This window comes from Meriones unguiculatus, chromosome 3 (genome assembly GCF_030254825.1).
Source record: "Meriones unguiculatus strain TT.TT164.6M chromosome 3, Bangor_MerUng_6.1, whole genome shotgun sequence".
Classification (NCBI taxonomy): domain Eukaryota; kingdom Metazoa; phylum Chordata; class Mammalia; order Rodentia; family Muridae; genus Meriones; species Meriones unguiculatus.
In genome coordinates, this window is record NC_083351.1 from 57,243,242 (window position 1) to 57,258,249 (window position 15,008).

Sequence of the window (15,008 nt, forward strand, 5' to 3'; positions counted from 1 at the left end):
CTCTTGCTGAGGACTCAGTTTCAACTCCAGCACCCACACAGTGGCTCACAACCATCCATAACTCCAATTCCAGGGGTTCTGACACCTTCTTCTGAACTCCACAGGCACCAGGCATCAAGTGGCACACATACACATGTGCAGGCATAACACTCATACACATAAAATAAAATAAAAATTTTAAAAATAAAATTACACTCATAAGAAAAAAGATTCACGGAGGCACATCACTAAGGAAGAAAACTGGATTTTGTTTACTAGTCATGAAAAAGCACCAACCTAAGGAATTTGTATTTGAGAGTATTTTTTTTAATGTTAAACTGGTCAGGCAGTGGTGAAGCATGCCTTTAATCCCAGGGTTTGGGAGGAAGAAGGAGGCAGATCTGCATGAATTTGAGGCTAGCCTGGTCTACAGAGTGAGTTCTAGGACAGTCAGGGCTACAGAAAGAAAACCTGTCTCAGGAAAAACAAAGTGTAGGGGGGAGTGTTAAAATTATGGTTCTTACTTATCTGAGATTCCATTTTATTACCCAATACTTATTTATTTAATTTTCTATATTGGTAAATTGTGGCTGTTTGAATAAGAATGGCCTCCAAAGGCTCATATGTTTGAATACTTGGTCTACAGTTGGTAGAAATGTTTGGGAAGAATTGAAAGGTGTGGCCTTGTAAGAGGAGGTGTTTCAGGTTTCAAAAGACTCATATCATCCTTAGTCCTTTGCCTTCTGCTTGCAATTCCAGACATGTGTTCTCAGCTGCTCCACCTTCACTCCACCCCACCCACCCACCCAAAACAGAAACAACCCTCAGGAACCACAAGCCAAATTAAATGCTTTCCTTGATAAGCTGCCTTCGTCTTTGGGTGATTTGAATAAGAATGGCCCCCAAAGCTCATAGGTTTGAGTGTTTGTCTCCCGTTGGTGAAAACGCTTGAGAAGAATTAGGAGGTGTGATCTTGTTGGAGGGGGTGTGCTACTGTGCACGCGCTCTGAGGTTCCAAAAAGTGCACACCATTTTCAGTTCTCTCTCTCTCTCCCCAAATCCCTGCCTCATGGCTGCTGTTTCAGCTGCTGCTCAAGCACTATACCTCCTTGCCTGCTGCCGGGCCTCACACCACGATGGCCATAGAATCACCCTCTGACATTATAAGCCCCAATAAACTCTTCCTTCTGTAAACTGCCTTAGTCATGGTCTCTTCACAGCAATGGCAAAGTCACTAAGACAGTCTCTGGTGTTTTATCACAGCGGTAGATACCCTGACCAGGATATAAACCATTCTATTTCCAGACAAGTGTAGGACTTTTCAGAGATCATGTGGATAGATTCTTTTTCTGACCCCAGTTCACTGATCTCTGAACACTGCAGATATTTAATAAGTTGTTTGCCTCTGAGGGCTCCCTGGATCTGTGTAAGAACTCATTGGTTGTAATTTCCTGTTTTTTTTTTTCATTATGTGTATGGGTGTCTGTCTCCATGTAGACAGGTGCACTGACTAGCAGGGCCCCAGAGGACAGAGGAGTCAGATCCCAGGAGCTGGAGATTCAGCTGGTTATGAACCAACCCACATGAGGGCTGTGAATCAAACTTGGGTCCTCTAGAAGAGCAGTATGTGCTCTTAACTGCTGAACCATTTCTTTGTCCTTACTGTCTTATCGAAGGTTTCCATTGCTGTGAAGAGATACCATGACCATAACAACTCTTATATAGGAAAGCATTTAACTGGGGCTGGCTTCCAGTTCAGAGGTTTTGTCCACTGTCTTCATTTCGGGAAGCATGATGGCATGCAGGCGGACATGGTGCTGGAGAGATGGCTGAGAGTTCTACATATGGATCTGCAGGCAGCAGGAAAAGAGACACTGGGCCCGGCTTGAGCTTCTGAGACCTCAAAGCCTACCTTCTAGTGACACACTTCCTCCAACAAAGCCATACCTACTGCAACAAAGCCACACTTCCTAATGGTGCCATTCTCTATGGACCCGTGGGGGCCATCTTTATTCAAACTACCACACCTACTAAGTGCTATTTTCAATAGCCCCTGTTACCCACCTTCAATCCTGGTAGACAAAAAAATAGTAAGTAGTTTGGAAGGTTTGAGAGATAACTATTTTTTTTTTAATAATTGTTATCCTTTATAGCATGTTTCAGCTTAGAAACCATTTTCTTAGAAGTCCTGGGATGTATTACCAAACTCCTGTCCATCTGTCAACGACAGACTAAATAAAATCAAAGGATTGCAATTAGCTGCTCAAGTGAATTTAATCAGAGTGGAAGCCATGCTTTTCTAGAATCCAAGATGGAGATTACAGCCAACCAGAATCAGAGCCCTGTTAGCAAAGTGCCACCGTCCCCAAGACGGCAAAGCTGGCAATAGCACACCAGCAAGAAAAACAGCCACTTTAAGTCTAACCAGGTGTTCTCTGAGAAAAAGAGCTAGGAAGAAAACTGGGGAAGGAGGTAAAGTTGAAGTTTTACTTTCATTCCGACCGGTGTCTTATTTGTTTGGAATTGAGACAGGCTCTTGCGTAGCCCAGGTTGACCTCTAATTTGCTATGTCGCTGTGTGGGCAGAGGAGCCATGTGACCAGGGAAGCCAGCCTGAAGCAAGGGCGAGGTCAAGGCGTGTCCAAATCCCAAAAATCTCTTCTTGAGACTGGTAGGAGTAGGACCGGTTCCTCCCTGTCCTGGGCCTGCATGTCCTGGTACATGTAGCCTTATGACTTCCACCTCTGCTACACTTGGGGTGGTCATGTAGCCTGGTGGCCAGGTTACAGGTTAAACTTCCTCTCTCCTTATAAGGCCATGTCCAGCAAGCACCCGGAATTCTTCTTTATGCAAATAAGGCATTCCCAACACCTAAGCCGCCCCCCCAAAAAAGCCTCGACCCACTCCCCGAAGGTTTAAATAGCCTTTGTTCCCCCTAATTAAAGGAGCTGCTCAATGAAGCTGTCCACTGAGAGGCCTGCTCTCATAGTGGTCACTTGAGGTCTCATCACCCCCAGCAATTCCCAACTCACTTCTCCTCTCATGCCACCAGTCGGATAGAGGGCTACCCTGCCATTAAGGGAGGAAGAGCAGAGTAGGAAAGACTTAGCTGATGAGGACCCAAGAGCTGGGATGCTGGGATGCACCAGCCTGGTTTTGGTTTGGTTTTAGTTTTGGTTTTGGTTTTAGTTTGGTTTTGGGTTTGGTTTGGTTTTGGTTTGGTTTGGTTTGGTTTGGGTTTGGGTTTGGGTTTGGGTTTGGTTGGGTTTGGATTTGATACTGGGAATTGAACTTGGGGTATCAGGCATACTAGGCAAGCACTCAACCATCCTCAGCCTCAGCTCTTGCTCCTAAGGCAAAACATGATGTTTGGGCCCTGTCTCTCAGGTTTGTAGACACCAGGCAAAGGACTCAAGACTAAACACGTAGGGAATCTGTGCTCTTTACTGAAAGGGAGCAAGCATGTAGACAGGGAGACAGGGAGGCTAGAAGCAAAGTTGGGCTGTGGATGGTGGCACAGACCTCAGAAAGCTGAGGCAGGAAGACCACAGGCTTGAGAACTGCCAGGATTAGTTATAGAATGATTTCAAGGCCAACCTGAGGGACTTGGTGAGACCCTATCTCACAAAGGAGGTTTAGAAGAGGGCTAGGATGCTTGTCTAGCAAGTACAAGGCCCTATTACCAATCCCTAGCACACACACACACACACACACAAACACACACATGTACACACATATACATATACCAGAAGTGAAGTAAAACTGCCTGGACCACGCCACTGTTGAGAAGACTGAAACCTGGATCCCTGGGCCGACAGCCCAGTGAATATGCTTTGGTTTTTCCCACAGTGACTTCATCACAGGAGTGTGACAGCCTAGGATGGAAGGGACCTGCCTGGCTGACCCCTATTTGAGGAACTTGGGATATGAAAAGTACCTGGTAGCTATGAAAAAAAAAAACTCTTAAAATAGATTCAATTTTTATTGTGTTAGATAAATCCCAAGGAATACTTTATTTATTAATCAAACTTATAAGGGCTCAAGGTCTAGCTCAGTGGTTGAGAGCACAGATTGCTCTTCCAGATGATCTGAATTCAATTCTCAGCACCCACAGCAGGTGTCTTTCAACGACCTGTAACTCCAGCTCCAGCGGAATCTGATCCCTCTAACTTCCAAGAGCACCTGCATTCATATGCACATACCCCATCACACACAAACACACACAATTTAAAAATAAAAATCCATCTTTTATTTAAGAATTTTATTCAAATTCCCGCATTCCCATACACTCCCCACTGTACTTGACTCAGTCCTGAAGCAGAATAGATAGTTCTTTAGCAGAACAGACAGGGGCAGCCTTGAAACCCAAGTCTCTGTCAGGCCCCATCTACTCCCTCTTACAACATGTCAGCAGCTCTTTGGATTCCACTAAAAAGTGAGAGAGAGAAAAAGAAGAGGAAAAAACTGGCAGGCATTAACTACACTGTCTCCTCATTTGGCTGAGGATAAACAGGATTTAGACTGTCAGTTTTCATACAAATAACTTCCTCGATTCAAACATTGGATTGAATGTTTCCAGAGCACCAATTTCCCAGTTTTATGCTGGTGCCTCAGAGAACACAGGGCAAGCACAAACAGGCTCACATCTCATGACTTTTACAGGGATGTTAAGATAACATGCACAACAAGAAAAGCAAATGACAAAAATACAAGATGTTATTGAGTGATGTAGTATTGATAATACTGTAGAGAGTCAGGGTTATGCAGTTTTTATAATGTAATAGCAGGTGTTGATAAAATTCAATTGTATCAAGAAAACTTAAAAAGCTGGGATACTGCTGTTAGTTAATGGTTGGTGAGAATTTGCATAAGTCAAGGTTCTCTAGAGAAACAGAACTAATAGAATGACTCTATATAGATAAAAACAGGAATTTGTATGTTTGTTTGTTTGAGACAAGGTTTCTCTGTGTAGCTCTAGCTGCCCTAGAACTCTGTGTGGGTGTGTAGATCAGGCTGGCCTTGAACTTACAAAGATCTGCCTCTCTCTACCATCTGAATGCTAGAATTAAAGGCATGTTCCACCACCACCTGGCTAAAACAGGATTTACTAGCGTGGCTCACAGGTTATGTTTGACTGTTTCAACAATGGCTTTCTCACAGTGGAAGGTACAAGGCTGGATGCTTCTGCTGGTCTTCAGTATATATCAGAATTCTGAAGAAGGCTCTAATACCAGTGAAGGAATTAGCTTGCTGGCAAGAACAAGGACAAGCAAACAAAAATCGAGTGTTTCCTTCTTCCCTGTCCTTTCACAGGCTGCCAGGAGAAGGGGTGGCCCACATTTAAGGTGGCTCTCCCTAACTCAAAAGATCCAGACTTCAGGTAGGTGGTGATGCTCTGCATCTTTAATGCCAGCACTCAGATGGTAGAGACAGGCAAAACTCTGAGTTTGAGGCCAACCTGGTGTACAGAATGAGTTCCAAAACAGTCCAGGCTACACAGAGAGAAAACAGAAACAAACAAACAAAATCCAGGTCTAGGGTGGGTCTTTGCACTTGAAATAATTCCATTCAATTTTAGTTAATCCCAGTGTAGTCAAGTTGATAACCAAAACAGCCACCTCAGAACTCATAATTAAAATGTTTTATAGAACCTGTAAGATCTATAGAAATACACAGTGGCTGTTATGGAGATTGTGGCCCCTGGGAAAAGACCATAGAAGCAATCCAATTATAATTAAAAGGTTTATTGACTAGCTGCTAGCAGGACAAACAGTCTCTGAACTAAATTTGAGATTGCCATCAAGGAGTGTGGGGAAGGACCTTTAAAGGGGACAACCACACAGACCTTCAATATCTATGCAAGCAAGCAGAAGTCATCTGCTCTGGCAAGCGTTGGGCAACCTTCCTTCACATTGTGTGAAGGTATGTCTCTCTCTTTTCTACTGTTGAATACTGTACCGGCAAAAAGCTAAGTGCTAGCAGAATCTTAGTGTTATCATTTCTACGGCCCATCACCTGCTTTATGTTTGGAAATACTTGTCCCTCCACACCTGCTCAGAAACATGAAGGTCAGACAGCCTTCTATGCCTATAGACAAACTAAGAGATGTGTCAGGGGCTGTCTTACTGTTGTAATAAAGATCTGATGGCCAGTATCTAGGGTAAGAACTACAAGGGCTGAACTTCTGGGCAGGATGATACAAGCAGGAGCAGAAAAGGAAGAGACAGGAACCAGAGCGTAGCAGGACGGTAAACAGCTATCCGTGTCACGGGCCGCAATGCTAGAATAGTCGGGCTAAGTTTACGTAGTAGCTAAGTGACCACCCGAGCAAAGGCCTAAGCTTTTGTAAACTATACGGGAGTCCCAGTGTCATTCTTAGCTGGTGGGTCAGAGAAAGGCCCCACGATAGCCAAGGTAAGTGGTCAAAGGCAACTCAAAACAATCTTTGGGTATCTGTATAAGCAAGTTAGAGAAGGAAAAACAGTAGCCATATCATAATAAGTTGGGTGGGGCTCGCTGAGTCAGGGTTACTGGGAACTTATCTTCCAGAACTCCGAGTCTTTGACTTTGGGGGCTGGAGAGATGGCTCAGAGGTTAAAAACACTGGCTGTTTCTTCCAAAGGTCCTGAGTTCAATTCCCAGCAACCACATGGTGGCTCATAATCATCTATAATGAAAGACCGTCTTCTGGCATGCAGGCAGAAGACTGTATAAGTATAAATAAATAAATCTTAAAAAAAAAAGACAAACAGCTGATGCGTACCAAGATGGATGCCTAGCATAAAATGTAGCCTTATTAGCTGTAACGGTGGCTTCGTTTGTATAATTCTTTTTGTAGCAATGCAATATTCTAAAAAAATCTCCTACATTCTAAGAGACTAGAACTTTTGCTGGACTTCACAGCCAAAGTCTTGAATCACTTAAGACTTCAGCAGGCACAGTGGTACACACCTGTGATCCCAGCACTCAGGGAGGCAGATGTCTCTGAGTTCAAGGCCAGCCTGGTCTAAAAGTGAGTCTGGGGGCCTGAAGAGATGGCTTAGAGGTTAAGAGCACTGGCTGGTCTTCCAGAGGTCCTGAGTTCAGCTCCAGCAACCACATGGTGGCTCATAACCATCTGTAATGAGATCTAGTGCCCTCTTCTGGCCTGAAGGTGTACATGCAGGCAGAACATTGTATACACAAATAAATAAATCTTAAAAAAAAAAAAAGTGAGTCCAACACAGCAAAGGCTACACAGAGAAACTCTGTCTTAAAAAAAAAATTAATATTTCTAGCCTACTGTGTATTCAAACTGTTTGTTTAACTTGTCTAAAAGAGAAAAATGTAACAACCCACCATATTTGTTTTGGGTTTCCCATGTAATTGACTTTTATGACCTAAACTAATGCATAGCTGTAGCTTTAAGTTATGTACTCTTCCATACCCCTGACACAAAATAATACATGTGTATTGTTTGGTTAAAGGAACAAATACAGAAATTGAAAGCAACTTCCTAAAATCTATCGTGAAGTATGAAAGCATCTATTTATGGATATTGGATCGGTAAGCAGTGATGTTTGTTATCTAGGTCAGTTGAGATCAACTGGAGCCAGTGATTTAATCCCTTGTAAAACCCTGTTAAAGATTTCTGTAAAGAAAAACAAAAACAACAACAAAAAGATTCCTGTAAAGTATCCCATTCCTTTCCCATGTGATGCTTTTTGTGCTATAGGGACAGACACACAACACAGACAGACACACATACAGAAAGAGAAGAGACAGACACACAGGCACAGGCACAAACAGATTCACAAGACAGATTTCAGGCAGGCACAGATTCAGACTCATGCAACAGACAGACAGGAGACACATGGAAGAGAGAATTCAAATTTTGACTCACCCTTCTTCACTGAGTTCAAGGGAAAGTGCTTTTATTTCTTTCCTTAATGTGATATCAACGCATTATTGTAACTCGGAGTTAATCACTAATATGTATAACCTACACAGTTTTCAAATTGTTTTATTACCTTGCTTAATTGTTATAACACCCTAAGAAATGTAAATAGAAACATTCTTATCTCATATTTTCTCAAGGCTTTTACTAGGGAGACGGCTGGGCCAGCAAGACAGGATGCGGCAGCAGAAGCAAAAGCGCAGACTAGCAATGTTGTCTCGTCTAGTACTCAACACTGTTCTTTCGGGGGAGGGGGGTATACGTGGAAATGAAAAAATAAAATAAAAAAAAGGAGTTTTGCTTTCCCCAAAGCCACTTTGACTGAAGAAAGACATAGGAATCCCCAATTACAGTTGCTAGAATTTGACGCCAATGATCTGAAGGGTATAAAACAGGACTGAATGAATGATTAGGAGGTGTGGGGATGGAGAGATTGTTCAGTACTTAGGAGCGAACGCTGCTCTTGAAAAGGACAGGAGTTCAGTTCCGAGCATCCATGTCAGGTGGTTCACAACCATCTCTAACTCCAGCTGCAGGAGACCTGGTGTCTTCTGGCCTCCTTAGGCACCTGTACTCCTGTGCACATAGCCAGCACACACACACACACACACACACACATACATATATGTATACATATATACAAATATACAGGATCAACGCACTTTTTACAAAGGTGTGTACTCTTATTTATCTCAATTTAGTTTCTTTATAATTTCTCTTTTAAAATATTTAAGTGTGTGTGTATGTGCTTGTGTGTGTGTGTGTGTGTGTGTGTGTATGTGAGAGTGAAAGAGAGAGAGAGACTCACAGCTGAAGACTAACCCAGGGCCTCTCACATATTAGGTAAATCCTGCACCCGTGAGTTAAACCCACAGCACCCAACTGTCTTTCAGCAAGGACAATCAGGCCGACACACCTCTACCACGGGTGTGGGACACTACCAGCCTGAGGAGCGTTTGGTGACGGACAACTACCTCCTCACCTGTGCATAGTGTGTTGTGAGTTTAAAGTTGGACTCAGAAGAGGCTGAGGGGCTCTGCCTAGACTCTCTGCTAGTCCTCTGGGGAGGGAGTGAGAAAAGCACGCCCTTTCTGAGCATTCAAGGGCAGAATGAGACTGAAAAGACAGCACAGTCTCCCCTAAAGTTGCCATCTAGAGAGATTCCTCAAGAAGGAAAGACTCGCATGCCCAAGTACCAAAAGAGAATCATATTTAACCATAGCTTTGCTTCTCCAATCTGGAAGAGCCCTGACACACTCCTAGAGAAAGGATTTACCCTAAAACCAAATCCAAACATGGATTCTATTATATGTGGGAGCTCTTATCAACCAGACACAATCCAGGGTATTAAAAGATTTGTCTGTAAGGAAAAAAAAATTAAAAAGATAAAAGTGTGAGTCTTTAGTTAGGGATCTGTAAAGTCTGCAAGGGAAGACAAGACACTGAAAAATAAAAATTCAAAATAAAATATCACAAAATAAAAAAAACATCTTATGGCAAAGGAACCAGTTTAGTGTAGTGCTTAAAACCCCAGTGTTAGTGGACTGGAGAGATGGCTCAGAAGTTAAGAGCACTGGCTGCTCTTCCAAAGGTCCTGAGTTCAATTCCCAACAACCATGTGATGGCTCACAAGCATCTATAATGAGATCTGGTGTCCTCTTCTGGCATGCATGTGTATACATAATAAATAAATCTTTAAAAAAAAAAACAAACAGTGTTAACTTCAGTAATAAAGTAAGATAAAGAAAGAAGGTGTGCAAATAGAAAAGGAAAAAAGTCAAACTATTTCTGTTTGTAGATTGTCATTCTATACTGAAAATAGTCTAAAAATTCTGATAAACACTTTCAGCAAACTAGTAGGATACAGAATCAACATACAAAAATCAACAGCCTCCCAATATACACCAGCAATGAATTATATGAAAGAAAAAATTTAAGAAAACAATTTCCCCCTGAGTGTTTGTGTTGGGGGGCTGCAAATCTTTAATCCTGGTACTCAGGGAGGCAGAAGCAGGCAGGCCAGCCTGGTCTACAGAGTGAGTCCCAGGACAGCCAAGGCTACACAGAGTAACACTGTCTCAAAAAACAAAACAAAACAAAAAAATCCCCCCCATCAAAATAAAATGCTCAAGAATGAACAGAAGAGGCCATAGTCAGCATCTGAATTATTAAAACAGTTCATTGTCAGCCAGGCATGGTGGCAGATGCCTTTAATCCCAGCACTCCAGAAGCAGGGGCAGGAGGATCACTTTGAGTTCAAAGCCAGGTCTACATAGACAGATCCAGACTGCAAAATGAGGTACTATCTCAAAAAAAAAAAAAAAAAGTCATTGTATTGTTTCTGAGAAGATGAGAGATAGCAGTATATACTCACAATTTAGTGACCTCTGATTTTTGTGGGGTTTTTATTTTGATTTGGTTTGGGGTTTTTGGCTTTTCGGGACAAAGTTTCTCTGTGTGTAGCCTTGGCTGTCCTAAGGTAGAGCAGGTTGCCCTCAAACTCACAGACTCACCTGCCTCTGCCTAGGAGTGCTGGGGTCAAAGGTGTGCTGGGGTCAAAGGCTGTGACCTTTGTGTTTATTTGATTTTTAAAAACAAAACCTTTAAATACGAGGGAAAAAACTATATTGATATGCTCTCTTACCCAAGTCAGAATGACCGCCGCCACGAAAGCCATGTTGTCGAGGATGCCGGGGGAAGACAACTTTTACCCCCTGTTGGCACTGCTGTGAATCAGTGCAGTCACTGTGAGGGCTAACAGGAAGGTTCCCGAGACACCCTCCTGGCGGCCTTCCTTCCAGCTCTACCTTTGCCTACTGGATTAGAATTTCTTCAAGCTGGGTGGTGGTGGTGGTGGCACACACCTTTGGTCCCAGCGCTCAGAAGGCAAAAGGCAAGTGAATCTCTGAGTTCGAGGCCAGCCTGTTCTACAAAGCTAGTCCAGGACAGCCAGGGCTACACAGAGAAACACTGTCTTGAAAAACAAAAAAAACAAAATAAGCAAACAAACAAACAAAAAAAAACAAAAAAATGTTAGTCCATTCAGAAAAGAAAGATAATCTGGTCTAAACTCTAGGAAACTGCCAGTCAAGGCTGCTTTACTACTGAGATTTCACCACTGTTTAGCTGTTTTTTCTAATCTCTTTAAAACATAAAAGTATACCTAAAGCAGTATTGTTTTCTTCCACAATTAAATATAAGCTTTGGAAAAATAATAGTAATAAATAAATAGTAATAAGTAATAAATACTAGAAAGATAGATAGATAGATAGATAGATAGATAGATAGATGGATAGATAGATAGGATGAGGACTGAGATGGCACACACATTGCAGAAAACCACATTCCCAGCATGGAGTGACACACACACACACATACACACACACACACACACATGTAGGCAAAAACATTTACACACACAAAATAAAATCACACTCTTTAATGTTACTGTTGTTATTATCATCACTATTGTTTTGGTTTTTTGAGACAGGGTTTCTCTGTGTAGCCTTGGCTGTCCTGGACTTGCTTTGCAGACCAGGCTGGTCTGGAACTTATCGGCTACGTCTGCCTCCCTGAGTGTTGCGGTTACAGGCCTGAGAGATGGCTCAGTGGTTGAGAGCACTGCTCACTCTTCCGGAGGACTCAAGTTCAGTTTCCAGCACCTACAGGGCCAGTCAAGGCCTGCTGTGACTCTAGTTCCAGGAGACGCGATGCCCTGCCCTGGCCTTGCTGAACACCAGGTGTGCACACGGTGGTGCAGAGACATACATGTAGCATACACAAACAGGATAATTTCTCACAGTTAAAAGTGGATCCTTACTGGGTAGATCTCCAGGGAAGACTAAGCTGAGACAATCATATAAACCTCGGTCCTAGGAGCGGCCCTAGCAGACCCCATTGCCAGTGAGCTGGCTAACAGTCACCCTATTTCACCGGTATCAACCTTTGCCAGCAATTACAAAACACTCCATTACCTCAGGAATGACAAGGAAAGAAAATCGCCCCAAACTGAACAATAAACAATGTTTTCCGTCAGTTTGGATCTTGAACATCCCCCGAAGACTCCTGCTGCAGTGGTTTTCCTAGTATGGCACTGTGTGGTAGTTATGAAGTCACTGACAGATTGGGACTTGGAGGAGGTCCTCAGGCCATTGGGGGTGTGGGCTTAAGGAGGTCATGGGACTATGGCCACATCTTGATCTCTTCCTTCTAATTGTGAGAAGTGTGGGCTGCTCCGCCATCTGTGCCCCCACCCTTGGCACCCTGCACCGACATCGGAGGCCTCAGATCTGTGGGTCCGTGTGATCATTGACTGGATTAAAAAGAATATTTCTTGGTTGGAGAGATGGCTCAGAGGTTAAGAGCACTGGCTGCTCTTCCAAAGGTCCTGAGTTCAATTCCCAGCAACCACATGGTGGCTCACAACCATCTGTAATGAGATCTGGTGCCCTCTGCTGGTATGCAGGCAGAACACTGTATATGTAATAAATAAAACAAAAAGAACCTTTCTCTTTACAAGCTGACTTTTTTTCTACACAAGCTCATCCTCTTTGCCACCAAGAATATTGATGATGAAGCTTTTTTATTTTATTTTTTTAAGAGTTTCATGTATCCCAAGCTGGTCTCAATTTCTGTATGTAGCTGAGAATGACCTTTAACACCTGACCCTCTAGTCTCCCCTGTCTGAGTGCTAGAATTACAGGTGTATACCATTACACTCTGTGCTGACTATTTTCTATCAACTCAACGAAAGCAAGAGTTATTTGAAAGGAGGAAGCCTTATATGAGAAAATACCTCCATAAAACCCAGCTGTAATGCATCTTTTTTTGTTTGTTTGTTTCTAGATAGGGTTTTTTGTGTAGTCTTGGCTGTTCTGGACTGGCTTCATAGACCAGGCTGACCCCGAACTCACAGAGATCTGCCTGCCTCTGCCTCCCCAGCACTGGAATTACAGGCATGCACCACCACCACCCGCTAACACATTTTCTTAATTAGTGATCAATGAGGGAGGCCCAGTCCACTGTGGGCAGTGCCAGCCCTGGGCTGGTGCTCCTCAGTTCTATAAGGCAGCAGGCTAAGCAAGCCATGGGAAGCAGGCCAGTAAGCAGCACCCCTCCATGACCTCTGCATCAGCGCCTGACTCCAGGTTCCTGCCTTGACTGAATTCTGTCCTGGCTTCCTCTGATGATGAATGCAGTCGTGGAAGAGTAAGCCAAATAAACCCTTTCGTCCCCATGCTGCTTTAGTCCAGGTGTTATCAGAGCAGTGGTCACCCTAAGACGCGCCCTGTTGACACAGTGCTGGATGGAGGGCAAGGCCTTATGTACACTAAACAAGCAGTCTGCTGACAGAGCCACGTCCCTGGCCCAATGGTGCAGCCTTTATTAAAAAGTGTTCTCCGAAGCCTTCAGTCCCAGGCAGAGGCAGACGGATCGCTGAGTTCCAGGCTAGCCCAGTCACAAAGCAAGTCCAGGATAGCCCAGGCTGCACAGAGAAACCCTGTCTAGGGAGAAAAAAAAAGGTGTTCTCAATTGGTTCTAGGATTTGCTACTTGCATCCTGTCTGCAAGGCGAGCTGAACAGCAGCCCTGCTCAACATGTGATATCAATAATATGTTTAATTCAGCTACAGTGATGAAAATTTGAACAACTAATGACCATGTTGGCAGACAACCGTAACTTTTAGAATATGACCGGCAGCCTGGCTGACAATTATTGTAAACACATCCTGATTTCAGAGACGGCAAAGTGAGTGGTGAAAACAATTAGCCTTAGATTCTTTTTTTTTAAAAGACCTAATCCACTTTGTTTTTGTTTTTTGTTCGTTTGTTTTGTTTTGTTATAGAAACTTTATGTGGTAGCCACCGCTGGGGCCTTCATCCTCTGAACAGAGGCTCCGATGTGGGTTTTCACAGGATGGAAGGTTAATCCTCGGTAGGATGACTTGTGAACACAGGTCAGGTAGCCGTGGGTTTTACAGGTGACATCAAAGGTGGCCTTGGAGAGGTCGTCGGGGATGGCATGCCACCCCTTGCTGGTGAGCAACAGTCGTCCGTTTCAGCAGGCGGCAGCAGGCAGGAAGCACGCCAGCACAGATCACCGCGCCGTGCTGGGCTTTTAACAACCTTGCTCCCCAGCGACCTCTCTACACGAGGATAATGGAAAGCTTGGCTGAGATGACGACGGCAGAAGCTACCTCCTCACGGTGCCTAACACCAGGACCAAGCCGACGCATGGAGTTCGAGGCGACAAAAGCTTTGAGCCTGTGCTATTGACCAGTCCGAGTCTGCATCTGCGCTGGCGTGATCTTTAGAACCTCATCCTTTAGGGATGTTCCAGGGAAAAAAGAGTGATCTTGAGGAGGAAAAACAGGTAGCTCTCCAGAGGATTGAACTTCACATTCCTGACCAGGCAGCCCTGCTGGTAAATCCACTCCTTGTCTGCAGCGTTGCCTCCACCAACCCCACAGCCTTGGCCCTGGGGCCATAACCACGGCCTCTTGTGCCTGGGTCCTCAGCTCCTCCTGGCCACCAGCTGCTCCAGCTCCATCCACCAGTTACTGTTTCTCGAACGAAGAGGAGTTCACTTTGTAAAAGGATTTCACTGTGTAGATCTGGCTGGCCTCAAATTCCATACGTAGATAGACCACACAGGCCTTGAACTCAGAGATCCCCCTGCCTCTGCCTCTTCTTCCTGGATGCTGGGACTAAATTAAGCACCACTACTACCCTTTGGCAGGAATTTGTGAGATTCTAACAAACTTAGAAGACAAATCTGTTGTGTTTAAACTCTGCTTTTTTATTAACCAAATGGTCAAAACCAAGCACCTTCCACAGATGTTTGCAATAAGTCGTTGTTGCTGTAAATTTTGTAGACAAATGTTCAAGTTTTCGCTATTTGTTACTACTAAAAGGAATGCCTTTTCAGAACTTCCAGCCGAACCTGCGAACACAAGCTTTCATAGATCCAAAACCTGTAATCCATCACAACCGTAGGGTAACCTATCTGACGTAAGCATTCCATGCAGTTATATACTTTAAACAGGCCACCGGAAAACTGAGTTCCAGGTCAGCCACGGCTACAGTGAGACCTTG